Consider the following 13392-nt stretch of genomic DNA (forward strand, 5'->3'; position numbering starts at 1 on the left):
CTCCCGTGCTGCACAGTGAGCTTGTGTGGGTGGACTCAGTAATTATTGACAAGCCAGTGATGTGTTTCTTTCTAGAACAGCGTAGTCCTGTGTATCTCTTAAAAATGGCCCTTGTCTTGATAACGTTCTCCAAAGAGCGCTGACTTTGGTGTCTTCAGTGTTCTGCACAGCCTGTACCCGTTCAGGCCGATGTACGACCCGCCACACTTTGAATGCAAAATGTATACTTTTATTATTTACATATGCAAAACAGTTGATGATACAGATGATTTAATGACTAACAAGGTTCTGTGACAGCTGCTGACTGTGTGTCTGCGAAATAACTCAAAGGTTGAAAATATTTTAATAAAAAAAGTGTTGATAAGGCAACAAGGAACAAGGATGATTAAATTCACTTATGTTCCGGATACTGGAGGGACTTTGACCTTTGATCTTCCAAAGATCTTTCAAAGATCAAAACCAAGGGCTGCTGATCATAAGGCAAACTACTGTGTAGTTTATTTCCATTTCCCCCTCATCTTTTGGCTCTTCCATAGTGGAGCGCGATCATTGCTAGTGCTATTCCTAAGTTGCTATAGTTACACATGCTATCATCCAGACAGTGAAATACTACAGGCTGCTCTAATAGATGTTCCTGTAGTTTATTAAAATGTGCAGTTAAATTCCTCAAAGTACAGAATACTGCAGCACTGTGAGTCTCACAAAAGCAACATAGTGTTTGCAAAAACGCCATTATTACCTGCACTGTAGCTGTGTCTGCAGCAGGTCTTTAAATGACGTGACTTTATGCAGAGCAGGATCCCTGCACATCCCAGCTGACTCTGGCAGCAGCTCCCTCATCACCACTCTCACCTGTCACTCACTGCCTCTCTCAATTATATGGCCTGCTAAGCACCGGAGATTTCCTACAAGGTGAGGAAGTGCAGTCACAACCGGCATAGCTGAATAACGCCCGGACGTACGTGCAGCATCTTCGAAAAAACTTTTTAGGGAGGCATGAAAGAAACGATGATGTGCAAAGAAATGGATCACAAGGAGTTTCTCGTTGGGCCTCCTCTTCCTTTAACCCTCTTCTGTCCCCTTCCTTCCACACTATTCAGCAGATAAGTCACCTGTTTTCCCTTTGCTTTTATATGGGAATACCAGTGTAGCCATGGCGCGTGTAACCACACTTTTTTTCCCTCCAATGTGCGATTATAGTGGAGAGAGTGGGATAGTTTGTTATTTAGGAAGGATGCCTCACTGGGGAACTGCAGCGGGCAAAGCATCAGCGCTCACTTTCAAGTGCGAGTTGAACCTGTAATCGAAAGGCTCGCTCCATCCAAACACCCCCTCAGTCCATTGGCTGATGTAACAGGTCACTCTTGAACACCTACTCTCTTTAGAACATTCCGATGTTCATCTTTTATTGAACTTGTGTTGCCCACAGGAGTAGTAGTAGTGGCATTAGGGGCTCTTCTCCTGGATGTGTCCTGACATCATGGTGGGATTCCAGCAGCGCTCAACACCAGAAATACAGTATAGCAAGATAACAGCTGGTGACAGCTGCATCTACCCCCCCAATGTCAGGGTTAAACCCCCAGGGGAGGGACCTTGAATTGCAGGTATGTGAAAGCTGAAGTCTTAACCTTTCACCTCTGCTGTTGTTCTCTGATTCCTTCGCTCTTTCAAAGAATCTGTCATTGACAAACCAACCAACTGATGGGCTGCTCTTCCCTTTTGGTGGCACAGGCTTATGGGGGGGGGGGGGGGGGGGGGGGGGGTTTGATTCCCCCCCCACGTAAAGGTCGGTGCTCGCCATCACCTTTTAGAGCTGGAGAAAAACGTTCAGAAGAGAGTTGAAATGTCTTTAAAATGCTCTGTTCCTTTTATTTAAACCTTTGACCTGCAGTCAAATCAATGATATTTACGTCTTTACATAGTGTCTAGTATGATTTCAATCACAAACGCAGCACAGGAATGTTCATCTACAGCCTACAACATATTGATGTTGACTAAAATTGTAGATCAATGGGTAAGGCCTCATAAACTATTTATTCCTCGTGTTGTAAATCCCTCCAGCTATTGACGATTTCGACTTTCTGCGGGCGCAGCTCACTTGCATGTGTAACATTTAAAATAGTCAATGTCAATGTTTCCTATAGCCACATATTGGAGATCAATGTTTACTGCTGATGTTCAGAAAATAATCCCAGTCAGCCGTGTAAGCACAAATCCATTTACCGTATTTTCCTGACTATAAGTCACACTTTTTTCATAGTTTGTCAGGGGGGGCGACTTGTACCCCGGAGCGACTTATATAAATACATTATTACAGAATTTCACACGTTCGTTATTTTCACACTGACAACAAGAGGGCGCTCTAGGGGCGTGTACCCGAGGAACGAGTTCCTTTAGTGACGCAGAAGAAGAAGCGGTGCTTCGTCTATGGAGTTAGACTTGATTGTTTGGTAAACTTGCTCGGATGTTCTTTATGCTATAGTTATCTGAATAACTGTTAATATTTTACGTTAACAAAGCAGACACGTACTCAATTCATTGTGGGTCATGTAGCTGAATTTGTTACGTTAGCATTCCGTAACCCTATTGCTAATCCATGCTAATGGTTTGCTAATTGCCTTTCAAGATGAAATGTATGTTCTTGGTCTCGGATTTTATCAAATAAGTTTTCCGCCAAAATGCGACTTATCGTCCAGTGTGACTTATATATCTATTTTTCTTCTTTATTATGCATTTTTTGGCTAGTGCGACTTAAACTCCGGAGCGACATATAGTCCACAAAATACGGTACATGCCTTTAATGGTGCATTTCTCAGCTTTTCCATTTCAATTCTGGGCCACTTACACACATAAATGTAAAGCTTAAACACTTTTAGGAGTGTAATCTTTCTTTTGTTCTCTATGCTGTTCTTTGTCCTTTAGTGTCACTGTTGTTGTGACAAAAAGACATTCTTCATACCAGGAATTGTCTTTGCATGAAGACAAAGGAGAACAGAGGAGACGGGCGAAGAAAAGGGGGGAAAGTTAGCTGTTGAGACAGGCGAAGGGTCGCCGACAGTGATGAATGAACACAGGCGGCAGAGAAAAATGAGAGTGCAGGAATAATTATTAGAGTGACACAAACTCATGACGGCGGTTTCGTGGCAAGAAAGGACAAGGCAAGAGCGGGAATGGTGACGCTGGGCCGTCAGGTGAAGGGAAGTCAGTTTGACACTGCAAGCAGGCTAACAGTGTGTCACACAGAGGTGAGAGCAAGGCCCTCTCTCAGCATCACCGTGCTGAAAGGAGGCGTTCGGAAGTAACAGATGGTGGAAATATGTGAGCTTTTGTCACCAGGTCCCAGTATTGTTAATGGCCCGAGTCGAACAGTTCCCAGTACAGTCAAATAAAATGATGCCGCAGCATTTTTGGATGGCAACAGAAGAGCCCGTGGATGCCATCCCCGTCATTGGTTGGGAAATAATTCATTCATATCTGGGAAAGTAATTTAATACCTGTAAAGGTGCAAAGCATTCATGTGTAATGGGACATGCATTTGCAGTGACACTTTCAATGATTTGCAACCACTCCACAAAAAATGTAGTACAGAAATAAATAAAGTGTTACTTAGTTAAATGTAGGAATTAAAAATGTGAGTATGCTCAGGGGCTGCTGAAAACCTACTTTACTGATTGGAGTCTCTTTGGCACAGGGGCACAGTGCTTTTAATACAAATGAAAGCTGATGCTGATTTGCTTATACAGTATGTATATTTATAGTGTGTATATATAGAGTCATAAACACCCTTGAGTCCATGAATTGGAGACATATCCTTCAGAAACATGCAACTAATATGAGAGGGGCAATTAGGTAAACAGCTGTTTTTCCTATTGATCGGAGTAAATAGTCAGTCATTATTCGGCGTGTCCAAGCGTGATAAAGAGCTCATCAGCAGCTGATGGATAACAAAGCTATTCTTAACCAGCACCACTACTGTACATGTCACTTTGGAACCAGTCATAAACAACATACTCTATGAATTTGACATCCACCGGGCAGTCAACAATTAAACTGTCATTCGCATGAGGAAGGATTCAAAGCCACATTAAATGCTGTGCCAAGCTGTCATCCTGTCAGTGCCGGGTAGTGCACGCTGTGTGAGTGATGACAAGCATAAACAAACAGTCAGATTTGGCAACCGGCTGTGTTTCCTCTTTGCCTGACCTTGTTTACCCCTTAGAACTGCCGCTTGGGGAAAAAAAAAGAGTCTGAATGGACTCGAAGCTCTGCATCAAGGCAGACGACAGGAGGGACTAGAATATTAGTAAAAGATACATCAATATATTGACGGCAGAGGTGTCCTGAGTTTATGCTCATTGGTGTAAAAGTGTTGGACTAAAGTTGGTTCCTTTATACTTGTGTCAACATCTTGCCTCGGGTGTGGCACGCCTCCGATGGCCTTCTGCACATCCTCGTCCTTTTGTCCTGTTTTCCCACGTCTCAATTTATGTCCCTCAGTCACTTTGGTTAAATTCAGTAGGACTGAGGTTGCAGGAAGGTTTAAGTCAGCCAAACTCGGGTCGAGGGAATGGGTCAGGGAGATCTTGGAGGTTGGCGAGGACAAGAAGGAGGACAGGGCATTTGTCCTCATTCTCCATGTGTATGTCTGTCTGCCATCATGTTGCATTGTCATCTTCTCTGCCGGCCCTCCTGTCCGCTCCAATTTTGCACAACTTTCTGTGTTTAATTTACCATTAAAACCAAAGTGTATGTGTAACCATTATTGACCAAAGCACATTGCATTAAAAAAAATGCAAAAAAAGATGACAATTTAACCTTTTATTCAAACATATCCTGCGCTCTAATAACAACAATAGGCTCCGTTAAAATGTGCTTCACTGTCTGTACTTGAAGAACTATTATTCAGCAAGCTCTTAAATTGGCTGGTATCCAACCACGTTGCTCCTTCAGCGATCATCACACCTGTGTGAGAAGCTTGTAGCACCTGGTGTGGACCCTTCCAGCCATTCCTTTTCCTGGTGCTCAGAACCTTCACCATGATCCAGTCACCTGGCACAATGTCATGCAGCGGTTTGGATGCAGGCGATCGGACCTCTGCCTGAGATAGGTCAGAAGACAAATTTTTATCATGTTTATCTTCACAAACTGTAAAGGCGTAAAGGGTGGAAATAATGATGAATGTTGTCTCTATTTAAACGCTGGGATTTCCTGAAGCCATACAAATTTAGCTGTTGTGTAAAACTTGAGAATTTGGAGGTTTTGAAGCCATTTGAAGACAAGAACTCATTTTCTATTAATTTCCCATTGACGATGATTCCCTCTCCTTGGTGGTTCCAGATGATGGTATTAATTTTGCTGTCATTAATCAATTGCCACAACTTTGTAGGGAATTTTTCATTCAGTGAAACTCCCAGTGTTTGCATTTTTGATCTGTAAAAAGATAAAATGTTGCAATGATAGAAAAGAAACATATACTGTATAGATTTAAACTGCAAGATTTGACTTGTTTGGTGTGTTCTCTCACCTTAGGTGCACATTATTTGTTTGATCAACTGTTTCTTTCATCTAACTTCAAAGAAACATCAAAGAATCAAAGGCATCTTGCACATTCTTTAATCTTCTTTAATGGACCCCTCAGGCTTCCGTTTTTGGGAAACCTCTTGAACAGGGGTCGACAACCCATGGCTCTGGAGCCGCATGCGGCTCTTTGACGCCGCCCTAGTCGCTCCCCGGAGCTTTTTCAAAATATGAAAATCGAAATTGTTTTAATATAATTTCTGTAGGAGGAAAAACGTGACAAACATTCTTAAATTTTTCCAATGCTGTATAAATGTGTATAATAAATATTTATTATTTTTATTTCAACATTCATTCATTTATATTTCAACATCCCATTATAATGGAAGTTAAACTTAAAGCGTCATCTACAGCAGAGTGGTCACGTGATGCCTCATTCTCTCCAGGATGCTGCAGGGAACATAAACATTTCATCATGAATGCTCATTATGTATTCGTAGCCTGCTTATCATTTGGAAAGTAGGCTAATACAGCTAATATAGACACTTACAGCATATGTTGCCTTTATTATAAGGCCTATATAAGGCTTTTAATTTTTTGCGGCTCCAGACAGATTTGTTTCTTGTTTTTTTGGTCCAATATGGCTCTTCCAACATTTTGGGTTGCCAACCGCTGGATTAAAGAATGGGGGAGGCATCGGTCTGGTGAGAAAGGAAAAGGAAGGATAACAACGGACAGTGTTTCTACCATCCCAACACTGAAGAACAACAAACACAAACTTGTAAATGGTCAAGCGCTGCATTCTTTCTCTCCTCAGGGAGGTGTATCCTATCATATCCCAATAAGCATATATCATATTGTAATAAGCATTGCTCTCTTCTTTACAACTAGCTCGTTACACTAGGGAACAATTTAAAAAAATAAAATCTGTTGAGTTATATTTTGGCACTAAAAGTGGCATGCTGATTCTGAAAATGCAATCAGTTTTTTTTCTAGCATGTCAAGTTTTTTCTCCACAGCTTCCTCTCCAGATTAGCAAAATTCCAGTGATTAGTTGTTGTACAACTTGTCAGCTGATTACCATTCGACTCATCTACAGCTTCGTGGCATCTTGTTTGTGCAGTTACAATTAAGCCGATGACAGCTGTGTACAGCTCCCAATAGGTCAGTACTACAGTCCTACAGTTCAACAACTGAGATCAGTTTTGGATTCTGCAACCAAAAATTAGTTCAAAACAGCTGTCAGACCCAACTCAACAAAAATGGTGTTCCCCAGTGTGATTCCAAACACACGCATGTTCCTTCTCATAGGGAAGACCTCTGCACTGACAAGCAGCACTATGTTCCTAAACACAAAACACCATATGATTCAGTATCAGCCTCATTTCTGTTTTAGTTTTAGAGAATTGTTCTGCCCACTGACTTCAAGTGTCACTGTGATGGACCAGAGACAGAAGAGCAGAAAAACTGTAGGAGAGCTTTGGTTCTGCATGTAATGGATGGCTGGGGAGGATTCGTAGGAGCTACCTCGAGTTTCCCGTCCACTTTTACAGACATTTACAATTAGGTTTTGTCCGTGAGGCTTTAAAGTAAAAGTTGCAGCCAGTAGCTTTGACTGATAAATTAGCCGCAGAAAGCGATTAGCCGAGATGTTTATCTATTTAAATAAAAATGAAATGGCGAAAAACCCACAGAGAAGGGGCCCAAGAAAATGACTTGCACAGTTTTAATGTTAAAATCAATGTTGTAATTGAGCATATTAATCATGTCTCCAGCTCCCCCATGGACCACAGACCCTGCTGTACCTTGTGCCAGATTGAGGCTCTAAATATACTCCTGTTCTCCTCCTCAGCACACACAGTAACTCACTTGTAACACTTTCTATATCTGTGTGTTATACCTCTGACTGAACCTCCCCATAGATTATTCATTCAAGCTCTGACAGATGGTGGAACATTCAGGCTGGTCTTTGCACGTTGCCATTTCACAGTATTTGCAGAACACTACAAATCTAGATGATGTTGGCTCCTGTTTAATAGTCATTTTATATAGTTATTCTAGAAAAAAGTTGTTTTTAAAAAAAAAATGCATTTCCATTTAAAGGGGTTTGTGCCAGTAGATATGTTACAATGAATGATTTATGAGAAGGAGGAACATGCCAGGATAAATTGTGTGTGTGTGTGTGTGTGTGTGTGTGTGTGTGTGTGTGTGTGTGTGATAGAGAGCAAGATAATAAAGTTTTTGCTTGGTTAAAGGGTTTAACAAGATGTTTCTTAGAATGACAAACTGCAGGTAATGCAAATTACTATGGAAAGAAAAGGTTTTGCATCCTATAATAATTAATGAGCAGGTCCTTCATGATTGTATATGAACTATTATTACTAACCCACCTTTCTTGGACAAAACTATGTACCAGTGCAACAGCAGAGTCGTCATATAAGTATAGCCAAAATGCTTCAACAGAAGTGCCCTCTTCAATGTGCCCTGGCCAATCTGCTGGTGTCTTCCGGCTATTGTGCCTCATTAGCAGGCAGAATGGAGCAGGATATTCTCCATCTGGCAGCCTTCACGATTGCACATAGCAAAAGCTCACACCGAATGCAACCAGGAGCAACGTGCAGCACAATTTGACACAGATTCTTGAGCCGAAAAGGCCGCAGTTCGACTGCTGCTCCCATTGAGTGCTTCTAACTCTGGTTGGAGGCGATGCTGCACCCAACAGGACACGCTTCTCGCTTTGTGCGCATTTTACACTTGCAAATGAGCTTTTTGTGAGTGTGTAGAATACATTGCCTTAGCCTCCCCTTTAAATAGAAACTCTGAATGACAGACTCAGCTGCTCACAGTCCTGCTGCCTTCAGCCGGAAGATACAGCATTTATCACTAATGAGACAGACAAATGAGCCATTCTTTTTGCAGTTCCATGAAAAGAATCTCAAAGATTAACTAGAAAACAAGTAATATGTCAAGGGGGCCCAGTTCTAGCCCCGGTGCTGACAAAAATTGTGGAATGTTCTGGTAGCACCACCAAGGTACCCTTGAGCAACGTACCAAACCCCCAAATGTGAGCATTTGGGGGGATGAGCTGGAGATCACCCTGGAGTGTTCCCAGCCTGCACCCATATGCATCTGAGATAAGCTCCAGCACCCTTTCTGTGACTCCGAAAGGGATAAAGCGGTCAAGAAGAAGAAGAAGAAGATGATGTGTTCTGTCAAGTTTGCCTACTTTCTGTTGCCCAATCAGTCCATTGCTTTGTTGAGAGTTAAATATTCAGGTTTTGTGGCGCATTTGGTGCTGGTGTACTACAGGAACTGTTTATTATTAGCACAATTATTACAGATTGATTTGCCAAAACAAGAACAGGTTTGAAAGTCTCGCAAAAAAAAAAGGCAAAGACAGGGACACACACTTACACACTGCAAAAACACAATTTATTATGGTCGGTGTTAACAGACTATAATATCAACAGCATTAATTTGGGAACTACTGTAGAATCAAGAAATTATAGAATTGTTGCAGATTTGCTATGGTTAAGTGGTTCTTTCATGGCTTTTGATTCTGTGTGGAGTAACAGTTTTGCCTCTACTGTAGCTTAATTCAATGGTCTTTCATTGCATCACAGTTCAGATATGAGAGTTTGGGACACGAGCCCTAATTTTCCCACCAAAGTTAAACCATCTAGTGCTCATGATCAAGATCAATAATAAACTTTCATTAGCTACGCTGCCTTAAGCAACAAGCAGCGATCGTTTTTGAAGTATTTTGCACAAACACTACACATTTATGTAGACTTCAGCATTCCGAACAACCGCGAGACAAGAAAAATGGGGCAGAACATGCGACTGTATGGACGATTCCCTGTGTGGCACAGATGCTGGATTAGTGCTTTTCCATTCACTGGAGGGATTACACGGAGGGGGCGGTGAGGGCCGTATCTATCTGCACCGTGGCTGAGACATTCAAAATGATTTATGTTAGAGAAAAGATTGGACTACAGTGAGAGAGTGAGTCAGAGAGGCCACGCGGAAAAGAGTCTAGGGAATAAGAGGAAAGTTTATAATAAGGTTGACTTGAGTGACTGGGAAGTGGATCGGGTCCAGAATGGACAATTATTTGTTGAATTTGTACCTTGAATGATTTCTGGTTATACCTCTTTTTTTGCTTTATAAAATGAGTTGAAGGGATTCTTTTTATTTGGTTGCAACTAGTGTGATAGATAAAATGCAACTAATATGAGAGGTGCAATTAGGTAATAAAATTCTCCAAAATACAGAATCTCAACATGAAGCTCTAGAGAGGACAGTTACCTGGGACACCAGGAGATCGAATTCTCGATGGTCGTCCTCAACTTGTTTAAATAATGGGCTCCAAGGCTTGCTGATGCTAACACCACATTTATGTGATGATTTAACACAAAGAGAATCCCAGACTACACAAAGCGGTTGTAATTACAAATCGATTTCTTGCCAAAATGGCAGCCGCGGAAATGGTTTGAAGTGGAGAAAGGATGGGGAAGAATGGCTGGAACCATCATGGGAGGACAAGCTCCTGCTGGGGGTGTACCACACTGTGGTGGTGGGTTAGTGGAAGATATTTCTGCCCAAACACAACCATTGATTCTATATGTGACACAGGAGACAGCAAACAAGATGCACAGCCACAGATGTCTGAAGCCCTCTGTCCTTTTAAAGTTTAGGAATTCTCCGGGGATTGGTTAACTATTGATGTGACTCTGCCAAGTGGAGCCACTTTCACCACATCTGTTACAGCTGACCTAGACGGGTCAGAACTGAGTAATGGTAACAGTTGGGTAATAGATGTTAACAGCGGGCGAAATAGCGCAGTAACCCTCAAATCTCCTCGTCTGCGGGCAAAGAGGGCACACGATGATTTTAAAATTGGTACGTAGGAATAAATGATATTTGGGGAATAGCAGGGGTTTGTGAGTGTGAGTGTGTGTGTGTGGGGAAGGGGGGGGGGGGATGCCAGTGGTCCCCGCGATCATCAGAGCACTTTGCCGTATGACGCTCAAGCTAGAGAAGGGGGCTCCAGCAAATCCTAGGAACATCTGGGACCTCAGTGATAGGGACAGCTAAGGTTCTGTGTAGGACCAGGGAAAATGGATGAGCAGGAAAGTTTAATTTAGATGAGACACATTTCCACTGACTACGGGGTGAATTTACAGGGCTGTGGCAGGTGGCGCATTTTTCCACTGCAGGAACCACCCCAGAACGGCCAGTTATAGGAACATTTACATTGCCCTTGAGTCACTTGAACTCCTTTTCCTGCATTCTGGGAGGGATTGCTGGTACAGCCAAAGCATCTTTTGCAGTGGCACCACTGAAAATGGCAGCTCTAAAAAGTTACCCCATATGAGAAAAATACCCCCCAGGGAAACTCAAGATGTGAGCAGAAGGGAAACAAATTTGTTTTCATATCATCACCCAATACGTTCCAGGACTTGGATCCAGTGTGGGAACATAGATAACGCTGGGCCACAGGATCCTCTAAGGCAGTGAAGTACAGTGTATTAATAATGAAGGACGGCTATCTAAAATTCATATAGATGGACCAAAATAAAGTCTGCTGTTGAGCTCAGTGCAAGAATTACAAGAAAAAGTCAAAGCAGGATCACATAAATCATGATGGCCTGGTTTCCCTTCCGACGCCAGATCTTTTGAAAGCCTGCAAAAGAGAAATGCAGATCAGTGGTGGTTTACATGGATGGAAGTCAGGAGGTTTGGAGGGTGGTGGGGAGGGGCTGTGTGACCATGATCAACACCAGCCCAGGCAACAATGAAGTATCTGGCACTAATTAATGAGTCTTCTTTTCTTCTCCACATAAAGGCCACTAAACCTGATGGGTAGACCCCTATTGATTAGGCTCCATCCACCAGGGAAATGGATTGAGAATGAAAGACCAAAGTGAACTTGGAATGGATTTTTACAGCTTTGCTGCAGTCCACCCTGTCACCAAGGAGTTCATTACAATGCACATTATCTTGATATTTACTCGCCGCCATGAATGTGTACAGTATAAAACGTTACAGCCTCCTGTTCCTTTGCCTCTGACATTTAAGTGGAAGCAAAGCTTTTTGATATAGGAACAGTTAGAGGAGGGCAGCTGTAATGTGTGGAGGATCACGAATGACAGAAGCACAAATTAATTAACAAATACAAGGGATATTTGGGCTGTTTATGCATATGGCATTTCAGTTATTTTGTGGCAGGATAAGAAACAAACCTGTAAATGCAGGTGAAGCAAGTTTCTACCTTGACCTGACATAAGAATACAGAAGAGGAACAAGTCAAATGACACCAAAACCCCGGGTGGCGAACAAGCCCCCCAACCCCTGATCCTCCTGGGCGAGACATACCCCCACCAACTCTTTTTACTTTATTTATTTTTTAAATTTTATTATATCATGTATTTATGATTTTATCCATCCAGTTCTTTACTTGTGCATTTCTGTATTTCAATATTTATTTCTGTTTTTCTGTCACTTTATGCTAATTCGTTGGTTGATTTCTAGGCTGGATTATTATTTCTTCCAGTGCACTTAGCTACCAGCTAAAGACCCCCCCCATCAAATTATTGCTACACTTTGGTGCAGGACTGTGATACTGCAATTTTCCATGAGCTGCTGCTTGTCAGCTAAGATCATTTGCGCATGAGTTTGAGTGTGCATAGATAGCCATGATCTATGCTCACAAGAAATAAATTTGATAGGAATAAATTGGTTGGATGACCGACAGCTCGTCACTCCTGCTTTAAATTTACTTTAGCTCTGCCGGCCACATTAACATATGGCAACGCAGAAATACATTTTTATTATGTATGTATTTATGTATATTTGGCTGTAAAGGATGGCACTGATGTTCTTACAAATATAGACAGTAGCGATGTTTATATAATTGGATTATTCTGTTCAGTAGGATTATGAGACAGATATTTTTACTCTGTATATATTTCTGACCATGTAAAACTTTAATTAGAAATGTTGCTTTTCTGTCACTGCTAAATAAGTAGCGTAAAGAATATAGAATTAGATTATCAATCAAAACCATAATTACTTTCTTTTTAAAACTGTGTATGCAGCTTTTTGAAAGAGTGAGTGTAGTAACTGCAGGTAAGACTCGTAATGATTATATTATTTTACTAATAGTTATGACAAGAATACTGTCATTTCATTTAAAAAAATGTATTTATCCAATATTTCGATTAACAATTCACAATATATTTTAATTTTTTTGTTAGTTTATGTTCCACAGTAATAGCAGGAAAAATATAGAAAACCATCTCAATGTTGAAAGCAAATAAAAGCATCAACATACAAAACAATAAAAAAAAATCCAGTGTAGTAAAAAAATAAGTAAACAAAGACATCAATGCACAGAAGAACTAAGAGATCAGGTTAATGAGTTTGTTGTATCTTCTGCAATATCAACTGTTGACATGTCCCCAGGCCCTTCCATCACATGACAAATCTGTCCTCAATACATGGCAAACGAAGAGATCTCAGATCTGGTGCTGATCATGTTTATGTTTATTGTATAGAATAGATCATCTCCTCTAAGGGGACAGTTCCAGATATCTCGCACAAACACCTTCTGACAGTTGGATTTCTGGTGTTTTTACTCTCTTTTCCAGTAACACACTTTCGTCTATAAATATTTGTTGACATTTTTTGATCTTCAACTCATCTGGATATAGATGAACATTTACAGTATAATAGGTATAAACAAATGTGGGACTAAGAGTTTTGAATCTCTTCAATATTTTTAATTGCGGTGTTTAATTTCCTGCCAGAACTATCGTATTATGGTAGGTTGCCAAATACATTTTTCCTTCTCACATTTAATACAACTATCAG

At 41.2% G+C, this 13392-nt stretch overlaps 1 long non-coding RNA gene across 1 annotated transcript; it reads left to right on the plus strand.

The window, feature by feature from the left end:
- The first annotated feature begins 1236 nt into the window (after window positions 1–1236).
- On the plus strand, window positions 1237–1746 carry LOC115248659 (uncharacterized). Its single transcript, XR_003887445.1, has 3 exons — window positions 1237–1357; window positions 1430–1604; window positions 1674–1746. It is a non-coding gene; the product is annotated as an uncharacterized lncRNA (long non-coding RNA).
- Window positions 1747–13392: the final 11646 nt, after the last annotated feature.

This window comes from Takifugu rubripes, chromosome 2 (assembly GCF_901000725.2).
Source record: "Takifugu rubripes chromosome 2, fTakRub1.2, whole genome shotgun sequence".
NCBI lineage: Eukaryota > Metazoa > Chordata > Actinopteri > Tetraodontiformes > Tetraodontidae > Takifugu > Takifugu rubripes.